The sequence below is a fragment of the Narcine bancroftii genome, chromosome 7 (genome assembly GCF_036971445.1).
Source record: "Narcine bancroftii isolate sNarBan1 chromosome 7, sNarBan1.hap1, whole genome shotgun sequence".
NCBI classification, from domain to species: domain Eukaryota; kingdom Metazoa; phylum Chordata; class Chondrichthyes; order Torpediniformes; family Narcinidae; genus Narcine; species Narcine bancroftii.
In genome coordinates, this window is record NC_091475.1 from 46564449 (window position 1) to 46576717 (window position 12269).

Below are 12269 nucleotides of genomic sequence, written 5' to 3' on the forward strand. Positions count from 1 at the left end.
TGTCTTTAGTCCGTGGATCAGCAGCTTGTTTAATTCGTTCTATGTGAGTCCACCCCTTTTCTTTCATTCGCACTGCAGTGTCTGTAATCAAAAGTACACAATAGGGGCCGTCCCAGACAGGTTTTAGTTGGTGATCTTGCCATGCTTTTACATATACCCAATCACCAGATTTAATAAAATGAATAGGATGCTCCAGGGGAGGGTTTGAGCTAATAAACCCTTCCATTTTAATTCGTATAGAGAGGCAGAAAGTCCCTTTAAATATTTGGATATGTACTGGTCGTGAGCCTCAGGGGTAGGGGTATTAAAAGGTGACATACAAGGTTCGAGTATACCATCTTTCACCAACTGGTCAATTACTGGCTGCAGCCCCTTTTGGCCAGCCATCGGAATTGGATACTGCTTTCATCTAATTACTTGCTCAGGATCTTTTAAAGTAACTTGCAGGGGAGGAATATCTCACACTCCTCTATTGCCTCTTTTTCCCCCTACTCCAGGATTTATTAGTTCCCGATCCTCCTCTGTTAATACATACAATTGAACCCCGATACCTGATTCCAATGGCCTGGTGCCGATAGCCAATTGGTCCTGTAAATCTCGGCCTAACAAACAAACTCCAGCTTGGGGAACTAGTAAAATATCCTCTGTTATTATCTTTTCTCCCATTTGTATTCTTACATCTCTTAATACAGGGACCGTAAAATCTCTTCCTCCTACTCCCGAAATCATCACTGTCCCCTCTATCTTAACACCCTCGGGTGGTTGTAAAATACTAGACCGGGCTGCCCCAGAATCTACTAAAAAGGTCATCTCGTCACCATGGGGTCCTATGCTTAAATTTACCAATGGTTCTCCGTGCAGCCCCACGGTGTGTATTGACTGAGAACCATGACCCCCTATTCATAATCTGCTTCCATCAGTGCGTAAGATCGCGTCTCCCTGGCTCATTTAAAGAGCATTCTCTCTTAAAATGTCCCTCTTTTTTACAATGGTAGCAAACTAATGCTGCTGTTTCTGTCGGACTCTGGCTTTAACTTACTCTTAATTTAGTCTATGTGTAGTCTGAGTCCAGCGCGTTCTTTGAATGAAGTGATAGGAGAAGGTATTCGGTTCAACAGTCAATTTATTACACAGCACAAGAATAAAACTTAACAGAGCTCTGGGTCACTCATTAGTTCATAGGTCACCTGCCAGTGAGCTACTCCCCAAGACTGACCCCTATTGTCCAGTTGGTTCAGTTTATATAGGTCAACCTTATCATACAGAACAAAAGTTGGCTTCCTTTGCTAGATTTCATTATCATACAGAACAAAAGTTGTCTTCCTTTGCTAGATCTTTTTGCATAAGGGTTATCACAAGTCATCTCCTGTTTTGCAGATATCTGGGGTGTAGCACTCCCATCTTAATCCTCCAGGCCAGACTATCCTGTTGTGTTGATCAGAAATTAATTCATCCCCAGATATTTCTAATCACCATTCTGTTCTTGTCCGGCCAATTTCTGCTGTTCTCTTTAACACCTCCTCCTGCCTTAATCTTCCTCCTAGACTTGTTTTCCATTCCCTTTGTTTCTTACAGGCCATTCTTTGTTCTGATCTGGCCTGTGTCTCCTGTGCTACTCACCACCTCCTTTAGTTTGAGCATTCCTCCTAAATCGTTTTATGCATTTCCTCTCCCTGTATTTTGGAGAGACAATTTTGTTCAGCCAACTTTGCTCCATGCTGTGATTGCCACTTAATCACATTCCTTTTTCCCTGAACCATGCAGTAAATATACACTTATTAATTAATCATTTATTTCATACTGTTTTAACCCCTAGATTCCAACATTTCCCAATTCCTACCGGGATTACCACGAGGTCCCGGGAATGGTCGTCATCCCCGGAATTCCCCTCTACCCTTGCCCCTGCTCTGGTCTATACTCTCCCACTCCCGGAGCTCCTCCCAATGTCCAGGAGCTGGCACACAGCCCCTACCCTTTCTTTGCTGTCCCTCCATGACTTCCTTGACTGCCTGCATCAAAATCTTAGCCTTTCCTTTCTGTTTATTGGGCATTCTCTCTTAAAATTACGCACCTCCATGCTAGTCAGGGGCACATTTACGAAACCGAGACCCCCTCCCATGGGAACTTCCCGTAAAGGTCTCATCCAGTTAATTTCTGGCTTATCCTCTCCTTTGTAATGTCTAGATTCCTGCTCTCCGGGAAATGAATCAAAGGGTTCTGCCCTTCCCTCCCAGAGGGTCTCACACTGTTTTCAATCAAAGTCTCCTCCCACTCTTGTCAATTGAGGTTGTAATCTAGTACTTTGTGAACGGGTCATCATACCACCCCTACTTTCTTCTCCTTTCTTTAGCTGTGGGGGAGGAGGGGAAGGTGAAGAAGGGTAGAGCATAGGAGAGAGGGGAAAGATAGGAGCCGGCATAGGAGGAGCATAAGGTGGAGGAAAGGAATGTTACACATCCCATCCTTGTGTTTCAGGGACAAAAGGTTCCTCATCCTTCTTGTTCTTACATTCCTTTTCATTCAAAACCAGTTGATCAACTGATCCACTGAGCCAGCAGGCTGCATATTCTCTGCTCTCAATATTATCTCTTTGATTTTGATAGAGCCAGATGTTCAATGCCTGACACATCCAGTCCTCATCGGATCTGAACTTTGGCCAATATACCGAATTCCCTTTTATCGGGTTTTTAACCCATTCCAGACAGCAATACCTGACCATGGTCTGTTTGTCTTTCCCACGGGTTCTCCCCGCCCCCCAATCAGATAGCATTAATCCTAATGGACTTTGCTTAGTTATCTGATCATCCCGTCCTTCCTTAGGACTATTTCCCTTGCTATTCCTAGCGCGCTTCCTTAACGTCCTCCCGTCGTTTGTTCTCAATGCCTCTTCTCGGATATCACTCACTTCATCCACTGACCAGGCACCCGTCATCCGTAAGTCCAGCTGAATCAGCCGGGGTGTACCTACCCTCGTCGTCGGGCACTCTGTCAGTGGAGGGAAGGGGATCCCGGACGAGCCCCCATTTGTGAGAAACAGAAGTACCTTCACAGAATTTGCTCGAGACAAAAATTGAGAACAAAGAACATTTATTGTACAACAATGCAAAGTTGGGTGCTTCCCCTTACCCTGGGAATACACACATACACTGGGGATCACTCAACTTTTATACAGTTTATTTCAGTGTAGAAGTACCCTCCCCCTTACATTCTTCTGCCTCCTGGATGAGTTTGGCATTAGGCGATCCTGTCTGCCTACGTGCTGTTTCTGTGAACTTGGAGGACCAGGGTCCCATCATTCATTGTCCTTATTCACACCTTCCCGACTCTCAGGGCTTACTAACTTCTTATATGCAGAACTTCTGTCTAAAAGGCTAGAAGACCCTTATCTTATTCAGACTAACTTTACTTCCTACATTCTATTATCTATCCTTATCTTATTCATACTGGCTTTATTCATTACACATATATCCATACTAGCTTTCTTCATCTTTCATATTTTCATATTAGTTTTACTCATCTCTCACAGAAGTAAAGCTAGTATGAATGAAATAAGGAATACTTAGACTAGACTAGAGGAAGTTAAGTAAGTGCTGAGTAGGAATGAATTCCGATAAGAGTGTGAGGAAGGGTTACGCAAGTATAATAGAATAAGGGTCTTATATATGTAGAATTAGCAAGTTCTGCGTATAGAATTAGTAAGTCCTGGGGGTTGAGATGTGTGAATAAGGACAAAGGCAGATTCATGAATAAGGACAATGACATGATGGGACCCAGACAGGATACCCCATGGTCTTTCAAGTTTACAGCATGTAGGCAGACAGAATTACCAAATGCCAAACCAATCCAGGAGGCAGAAGAATGTTAGGAGGGGAGGGTACCTCTACACTGAAATGAACTGTATAAAAGTTGGGTGAGCCCCAGTATGTGTGTGTATTCCCAGGGTAAGAGAAAACACCCAACTTTGCATTGTTGTACAATAAATGTTCTTTGTTCTCAATTTTTGTTTCGAGCGAAATCTGTGAAGGTACTTCTGTTTCTCACACCGTTAAACCTCTGTTTTGTTGATTTCAGTCACAGACAGTGGATTCAGAGCGGTTGTCAGTAATGTGAAGCCAGTTTCACAGCTGGAATTGTTCTCTTTAAAGCAGAGGATGTTTAGGGGAAGATTGATGAGGAGTATAGAAATTTGAAAGTAGGAGGGAGGAGCTGTTTTCTAATAGAATGTTCATGAAGAGGAGGATATAGATTTAAGATGATTGGAATAAAGTCTGTGGGAGCGGGGAATAAAATTAATGTAAAATGGGATCAATTTAGGGATAATGATGGGATGTATTTTTGCATTGCAGATCAGAAGATAAAAAGGCTGTGGAAATTAACTGCATTGTAAAATTCTGATGGGTGTTAGAAGTATACATGGAAAAAAAATGCGCAGGGCTATTGGTGAAGCAACAGCAAGCACCTCATTCCGCACCCCATTTCCAAACTGATATGTTTATCCATGGTCTCATATACTACCAAATTGAGGCCATCTGCAAATTGGAGCATCAACACCTTATATTCCAACTTGGCAGCCTCCAACCAGATGGCATCAATATCAACTCCTCCAGTTTCCATTAATCCCCCCTCCTCGATCTCTCTTTCCATACCTCCTTGTCTCCTTTCCTTCTTGTCCCACCCTTTCCCTTCCTTCTCCAATCAGAGAGCTGTCCTTCTCAGTCCTTTGCCCTCTCACTCTAACATTTAGGACCACACAACATTGCAGCACTGAAATCAGGTCATTCACCTCTTTTAGTTTGTGATGATCTATTATTCTGCATGGTCCCACTGACCTGCTCCCAGTTCATATCCATCCATACCCTCCTATTCTTTTACCTGTCCAAAATTGAACCACATCCACCTCTTCAGCTGCAGCTCATTCCACACTCCCATAACTCTCTATGTGAAGAAATTCCCGCTCATGTTCCCCTAAATTTCTCCTCTTTCATTCTCCTCTGGTTTGTACCTCACTTCATCTCAATGGAAAAATCCTACTTGCATATATTCTATCTATACCCATCATCATTTTGTATACCTCTATCAAATCTCCCTTCATTAGTCTACACTCCAGGGAATAAAATCCTAACCTGTTTAACCTTTCCCTATAACTCAGTTCATCAAGCCCCAGCAATATCTCAGTGAATCTTATCTGCACTCTTTCAATTTTGTTGATATCTTTCTTGTAGTTAGGTGACCAAAACTGCACACAATACTCCAGATTTGGCCTCACCAATGCCTTATACAACTTTACCATAACATCCCAACTCCTTTACTAAAAGCTCTCTTTATGATCTACTTTTGACACTACTTCAGGGAATGATGTAACTGTATTCCCAGATGCCTCTGTTCTACTGCACTTGTCAGTGCCCCACCATTTCCCATGTGTGTCCTACCTTGGTTGGTCTTTCCAAAATGCCACGGCTCACACTTGTCTGCACTAAATTCCATCTGCCATTTGCAGCTTTTTTTTTCCAGCTTTGAAAGCCTTCCTTGCTGTTCACTCCACCTCCAATCTTTGTGTCATCTGAAAATGTTCTGATCCAATTTATCACATCATCTTCTAGATCATTGATATAGATGACAAACAACAATGGACCCATCACCGATCTTTGAGGCACGTCATTAGTCACAAGCCTCTAGTAAGAGAGGCAATTATCCACGACCACTCTCTGGTTTTGCCCATAAAGCTAATATTGAATCCAGTTTACTACCTCACCATGAATACGCAGAGACTGAATCTTCCCATGGGGAACATTGTCAAAGGCCTTTCTGAAGTCTATGTGGACAACATCACAGTCATACCTCCATCAGTTTTTCTGGTAACCTCCTTGAGAATCTTTATAATATACAACCTACCATGCACAAAATTATGTTCACTCTCTCTAATCAGTCCCTGACTATCCAAGTACTCATATATCCAATCTTATAGAATATTTTCCAATAACTTTCCTACTACTGATGTCAGGCTCACCAGCTGACAACTACCTGAGTTACTTTAGAGCATTTTTTAAACAATGGAACAATATGAGCTACCCTCCAACCCTTTGGCACCTCATCTGTAGCATTTCAATATATCTGCAAGGACTCCTGAAATTTCTGCATTAGGCTTCCTCAAAATCGAAGGGAGTATCTTGTCAGGTCCTTGGGATTTATCCAGTTTTATTCAAGTTAAGACAGTAAGAACCTCCTCCTCTTTAATCTCTATAGGTTCTATGACTTCACTGCTTGTTTACCTCACTTCCCTAGACTCTGCCAGTTTCATGAGTAAATACAGATGCAAAATAAAACCATTGAATATCTCCCCCAATTCTTCTGGCTCCATATGTAGCCAGCCACTTCTAAATTTCAAGGGGACCAATTTTGTTCCTTACTATCCTTTTGCTCTTTATACATCTGTAGGAACTGTGACAGATTATGTTGTGCTTGTATTGTATATAGATATGTTTTTGGGAGATAAATTGGGGCAGGTTTTTTAGTGTAGGTCACATACAAACACTTCGAAACAGATCTCATTTAAAATACTGGAGCTCTGCTCAAGCCTGACAGGGCAGCCCCTGCAGGCCTTTGCAAAAACTTTGGGGAGTGCCCAAGGGACTTCACTAATTAATTGTTGTTTTGAAAAGCAACAGATGAAAGAGATCAGAGGAGTAGTTCAGAGCCACAGGCTGTCTGGAGTGCAGCTTGCCCTACCTCTAAGACAGTCATGTGGTTTTACAAGCAGAGAGAGTCAAACAGGCTTTTCTCTGAGTGAATGAGAGAGAGAGAGAGAAAGAGAGATCAGTTCTACAGTTTTGCAGCCAGCAGCAACAGCTGGGACTGGAACAGGACAAGTTGGCAAGCTTGTGGAAAAAAAACATTTGGAAAATGAGTTGTGAGTGCTTAGTTCAACCTGGTCAAGGCCCTTGTGGTTCATGCAAGAGGAGAGGACTGGCTGCCTAATGTTTCACTTGAAACGAGGGAAACAAAAAGGAACTCTGTGGTGACCTGAAAGAAAGAGGTTTTCATCTGGAAAACCCTGATGGGGCAAGTTTCTTCAGCAAGACACTGACGTGGCTGATTAAAAGGGATCACTTTGTGTCCAGGAACAACAAATCTCTCTCTGAAAACCAACAAGAACCTTCCTGAGTGGTAATCATTTACCTTTCAAGCACCAAAGCCTGGTGAAATTCATAAATGTTAAATTCTGTGCACAATATAAGAATTGCCTTGGTGAATATCTATTGCTGCTGAGTTTGGGGGTCCTCTGGGCTCATAACAAAACCCTTTGGATTTTTCTTCATCTTGTCTGCCAAAGCAACCTCATGTCTTCTTTAAGCGCTCCTGATTTCCCTCTTAAGTTTTTCCCTGCATTTTTTATATTGATCTAGTACTTCATTTGCTCTTTGTTGCCTATATCCACTATACAATCTCTCTCATCCTCTTAAACAGATCCCCAATATCTTTTGAAAAACAACTTTCGCTTTCACCTTTAATGTTTACAAGAATATACAAACTCTGTATTCTCAAAATTTTGCCCTTGAAGGCCTTCCACTTACCAAACACATTCTTGCCAAAAGTCAACTTGTCCCAATCCATGCTTTCCAGATCCTTTTTTGTTTCCTCAAAATTGGCCTTTCTCCAATTTAGAACCTAAACTTGAGGCCCAGACCTATCCTTCTCCATAATTAACTTGAAACTAGTGGCATTATGATCATTATGCATTATGTTCCCCTACACATACCTCTGTCACTTGTTCTGTCTCATTCCCTAATAGAGATGCAATATTGGACTTTCTCTAGTAGTTACCTCAATGTATTGATTTACAAGACTTCCCTGAACACATTTGACCAAGGCTAAGCCATCCAGCCCTTTTACAGTATGGGACTCCAATCAATTTATGGAAAATTAAAATCACCTACTATCACAACTTTCAGTTTCCCACGGCTGCCTGCTATCTCCGTACAGATTTGCTTCTCCAATTTTCATTAACTATTGGGAGGTGCATAATGCAATCACATTAATGTGGGTTTACTTCCAATGCCTTTCCTGTGAGCATGTATAGCCACAAGGTAGTGGAGGTTTGAAATCTGAGTTTTCCCTTTCTGAGACAAGTTACTATTCATGGTTAGCAAGCCCCATCTGTCCAGAGCACCTGCAAATAGAATTTGTGTACAATATAGAAAGAACTGGTAGGAGAAATTACCAGCTAGTTCAAAATGAGTGTAAAGTGTTTGTATGTACACCCCATGTCCTGCATGGGTATCTTCTGGATGCTCTGGGTTCCTCCCACCCTCCAAAAATTTCAGGGTTTATAGGTTAATTGGTGTATGTGGACTTATGGACCAGAAGGGCCAGTTACTGTGCTGTATCTCTAAAAAAAATTAAAAGTTAAAATGCCTACATGTGTAGGTGATCGCACTTCACCCCCCACGTTAAAGTGAAATCATAAAGCATTACAATAAAGAACATCATGGAAATTGTGCAAAAGGAGACTTGAATGGCATGTCCTGATTGTAATTCTCTTTTCCCATTTACTAGATATTTTGGGAGACTCTGCTCAGACAAAGTAGTGAAATAAATTAAAGGAGAAGGAAGAAGAAAAACGAGAAAGCATAATGAAAGGTAGAATTTTGACCCTGGAAGCTGAGAGGGAAGAATAAGCAAGCTGCTGGTGACATGAGAAAGTGATAATGGTGATTGATTGAATACTGCAGCGGAAGCTGAGTACAGAAACCAACAGACGCAACATTTCACTCATCAATCGGCTGATGAGTGGGGAGACTCAAGACCAACACAAAAAAATAATTGGTGCTTGTTAGAGGTAAATGTGATTGTTTTGGTAAAACTAGGGAGGCTGTCATATTAATTAAGCAATTAAAGAGAAATGTCAATCATAGATTGATTGTGAATGGGATCCAATGGGTTTCACAGACATACAGGAGAACATTGACTACACTATATGCTTCTAAATTGTGCTGCTAAGAATTGGCCAGGAATACTAAAGGGAAAAACTTTTGTCAGAATGATTGGTGTATGAGCAGTAGCAAGGTCGAGCAGAGTAAAAAGAAGAACTGATGTGGTTGCACAACTAATTAGTGATCTTAACCACTGCAGGTTCTGTGCTCTGAGTGGGAAGAAGGCTGTTAAGCTTCAAATGAACATGAGTGGGAGAGGTGAGATTGCAATTGCAAAGCAGCCATGCATTCCAGGACCTTATAAAGAAAAAGAAGCATTTGTAAAAATAGTAAGGTTGAGAATGTGATTTGAGGATTGAATTATTGGTACCTTTTGAAGGATATATGGGCAAAGTGGAACAACTAATCAGCAGCCAGCCTCGCTCAAGGTGCGCCCCATTGGTGACATGGCCAGCTGCATATAAAAGGCAGAGCTGCAGCCCAATAAAGTCAGTGTCAATTACATTCCTTTGGTGTGCGAGGGTTCTTTCTACCTTGAGCTATAACTCGAGCTATAGACGTAGTGACCCCAGTACAGAGTTTTCAGGTGGTCTGCATTATACATGATATAAATTGAAAAATAGAGTAAAGCCCGTGGTATCTGCCATCTACAGGAATTAGTAGATGCTGAATAAGCGAGTTTTCCAGTTGTTTGAGACTCATTCTTACAATGCCTAACTAATACACCTGTATTAAGGATAAACAAGTTAAAGACAAAAATATGATACTGTATTTACACTGAACAACTTCCCTTGCATGAATATATAAAGCTTAAAGAACTTTATTTTCAGTCTCATTATTTAAAAACTTTAACTGTTGCTGCATCTGCAGGTTCCTCCCCCTCCACAAGCCGCCCATAAGATGAACAATAGCATTATGTATAATTATACATAATAATCCTCCCTCAAGTTTAGAGATAAAGCCTTACTAATATACTTAATAATATACTAATAAAGATAAATACTCTTACTAAGTAGGGATGAGGAGACACTTTTAGAAAGTCACTCCAGTGGTGAATGGCATCAACCACCTCTTCATCCTGGGTGACATCATTTTATTCAAGCACAACTTTATTCATATTGTTGCTAAAAGCAAACCATGACCAAGGCACTCTGCTTGGTTGAATACTTGTTCCCATCTTCACCAAAGGTTCATGTGTTACTTCAGAGAACATTTACTTTTACAACTTAAAACTTTTATTTAAATTGTAGGTTATTCTTAAGATAAAATTGGAACCCTGCCCTTTAATTGCTCTTTTTGGATCGCCTCAAGATGTTGACTTCAATTCAAAGCTGAATTTTATCTTTGACTTCATTGATACCCAGATGTACAATTTTCATTATAAATACAAAGATAACACTCCCGACACCACACAATGGCTAAGGGATATTATGTCTTGTTTAACTCTATAAAAAAATTAGTCAAGGATTCAAATATTATATTTCAAAAGGCATTGGGCCCATTTATGGACTATTATCTTCATCTCAAGAATTAGTGTTGTTTGTCTGGTAAAAATCTGATAAATATCTTAATTGTGCATGGCTCTATAATAATTTTTAAAGTTTGGTAACTGCAAACCACCTTGGTTGTACCTCTCTGTTAATTTATCTAATGCTATCCTCGGTTTCCCCTCTTTCCATAAAAATTTCCTTATATTCTCTTTAGTTCATTAAAGAATTTCTCTGTTAAGGGAATTGGTAACAATTGAAATAAGTATTGTATCCTTGGGAAGACATTCATTTTAATGCAATTTACCCTCCCTATCAATGTTAGCGCTAATTCTTTCCAATGTTTTAAGTCTTCCTGCAATTTCTTTATTAGTGAATGATAATTTAATTTGTATAAGTGGCTTAAATTATTATCTCACCTAATACCTAGGTATCAGATTGCTTGTGTTTGCCATTTAAATGGTGATTCTTTTTTAAATTCTGTATAATCCACATTACTCATTGGCATCACTTCACTTTTATTTGCGTTGATCTTGTACCCCGATATTTCTCCATATTCCTTCAATTTCTTATGTAGTTCTTCTATTGATATTTCTGGTTCTGTTAAGTATACTATGATGTCATCTGCAAATAAACTGATTTTATACTCCTTCTTTATTTTTATCCCTTTTATTTTATTTTCTGTTCTTATCAGTTCTGCCAATAGTTCTATTGCTAAAGCAAACAGTGAGGGAGATAATGGACATCCCTGCCTAGTTGACCAACTTAATTAAAATTGGTTTGATACATATCCATGTCCTATTTATGGTTAACAAGCCCCATCTGTCCAGAGCACCTGCAAATAGAATTTGTGTACAATATAGAAAGAACTGGTAGGAGTGCAAAGTGTTTGTATGTACACCCTTCTTCAATGGTCCATTATATAATGCTTTAATCAGATTAATATATTTTTCTGGTAGATTGAACCTTTGTAATACTTTGAATAAATAATTCCATTCTACCCTGTCAAAGGCTTTTTCTGCATCTAAAGCAACAGCCACTGTTGGCTTCTTATTTTCTTGAACTGCATGAATTAGATTAATAAATTTACGGACATCATCCGTTGTTCGTCTTTTCTTAATAAATCCAGTTTGATCTTGTTTTACTATTTTTGGTACACAGTCAGTCAATCTGTTTGCTAATAATTTTGCTATTATCTTATAATCTGAATTAAGTAGAAATATTGATCTATTTGACGCTGGTGTTAGTGGATCCTTCCCCATCTTTGGTATTACTGTAATTATTGCTGTCTTACGTGAATCTGGCAAGTTTTGTGTTTCTTCTATCTGGTTCATTACTTCCAGGAGAGGAGGAATTAATAACTCTTTAAATGTTTTATAGAATTCTATTGGGAATCCATCCTCTGAAGGCATTTTATTGTTCGGCAGCTGGATTATATGTAATTTGTTTGTCCTTTTTCCTTGATGCCAATACAGTTCTTTTAGCTTATTCTGTTTTAAGTTGCCAGGCTAACATTTTGTGTGTTTTTTCTCCTTTATTTTCATTATGTTCTTCTCCACCTTATACATTTGTAATGTTTTGTATTTTAATTTTTTGTCTGCCAATTCTCTTCTTTTTGTTCTATCATTCCTTGTTGCTAGCCCTTTTCTGTACTTATTATCTCCCTTTCCAACTGTTCTATTTCTTGATTGTAGTCCTTTTTCATCTTAGTTACGTAACTTATTATCTGCCCCCTAATGAATGCTTTCATTGCATCCCATAATATAAATTTGTCTTTCATTAATTCCATATTTATTTCAAAGTACATTTTAATTTGGTGTTTAATAAACTCTCTAAATTCCTGCCTTTTAAG